The following is a 1,540-nucleotide window of genomic DNA, read 5'->3' as shown; positions in this document are numbered from 1 at the left end:
TGGGTACTAGGACCCACACAGGTCAGGGATTCCCTCAGTGAAGGGGAATCCTACAGGACTCCTTCGTGACCAGCACACCAACCATTGCTTTACACTGGACAGGTGGTGATAAGTTAACCAATAAGAAAAGTCCACTGTTGGTCAAGGCATACAGAAGATCTAGACTGCTTCCTAATTCTGCTACACCAGCGAGGCTTACCAATTCTAAAAGCTATACAGAAAGTAAGGACATACCATGGAAGAGACTCTGATCGTCTCTAGCCTTCTCATTTACTTGCACATATTAGGAAGACTCTCAAGATATATTAACCGTTCATCACCTTCGCTTAATTTAGACACGCTACTAGGACATAACCCAGATTTTCTAGGAATACCGTGTTCACCGCTAGAAATGGAGTTGCGGAGAAAGCAAGCACATGGCATCTAAGTGGGAGCCCAGGATTCTAAACCTACCTGTTAATAGATTAAGACGTCTGTCATGAGTTGGAAGGTGCTGCATCCTCTCAAAAGAACAGTGCCACTTCAGGGACTAAGGGGACTGATCTCAGAGAACAAGCCTGGAAAGTTCTGCCTCCTTAGAAGAGTCCCTGTCAAAGTTTGCCTTAATCTGGGAGATCAGAAGCGGCATCTTTCAGCAACATGAGTAAATACAAGTATCTTCCAGAACTATGCAGTGGAGGTTCTCATCTCGAGCTGCTCTCGGTGTCCACCTTGTGACTGTCTTGTCCTTGATGGGGAAATCATAACAGGCTGGACAGCAGGTACATCTCAGTACCACATGCTGGTTCAGTTGCAATCTTTTCTCACCTTTTCCAAATATTAAAATAAGAGATTTAGGACTACTTGGAAGATACTTATTGAAGTCAAGCCCATCTACAGAAAATATGCATTTTCTCTCCTTTTCAAGTCAGACATGACAGTCTTGTGTCTAAGCATCAGCCTCTAGTTTTGTTTTGTTTTTTTTCCTTTTTGTCTTTTTTACTGACCGGTAACGGGATTGCAACCCTCAGTGTCACGNGAGCGCCGCCGCGCTTCCCAAGCGGCGCACTAGCGCAGTGCGCCACCGGGCCAGCCCCTGGATTGATTCTTCTGAGCGTTATAAGTATCCAAAGATTCCTTGCCATTATATATCTGAAGATGGTAATACATTTTTATACAAATATTGTGAGGCAATAAGAAATTAATTAGGATCTGAGACCACCGTGTACATCCTCTGAAATGCCCATACCTACAGGTGTCCAATAGTCTCTTTATTGCAAAAAGATGATAACTCATTTAACCAGAAACTATTGAAAAGTAAGTTAAAAAACATTAAAATGAATATGTATGAACCAGTGAGTCAAATTTTAGAGACACAAGTTAAGTGTCTATATTTTAAAAGACAGCAGAGCTGGTATAGAGAAATACTAATTCTCTCACTTGTGGCTCTGGGAAGAAAAAACACTGGCAGAGATGATTTTTTTTTTTTATGAAAAATAATATTTATTTATTTATTTTTTTTAATTTTTATTTTGTCAATATACAATGTATATGATTATTA

The 1,540-nt window shown here is 40.4% G+C and overlaps 1 pseudogene; it reads left to right on the top strand.

Annotated features, from left to right (window-relative positions):
- Positions 1-1,540, top strand: part of LOC103591669 — a 7,384-nt pseudogene that overhangs the window by 3,107 nt on the left and 2,737 nt on the right.

This window comes from Galeopterus variegatus, unplaced genomic scaffold (assembly GCF_000696425.1).
Source record: "Galeopterus variegatus unplaced genomic scaffold, G_variegatus-3.0.2 Scaffold1005, whole genome shotgun sequence".
Taxonomy (NCBI): domain Eukaryota; kingdom Metazoa; phylum Chordata; class Mammalia; order Dermoptera; family Cynocephalidae; genus Galeopterus; species Galeopterus variegatus.
This window is presented reverse-complemented; position numbering and strand designations above follow the sequence as displayed.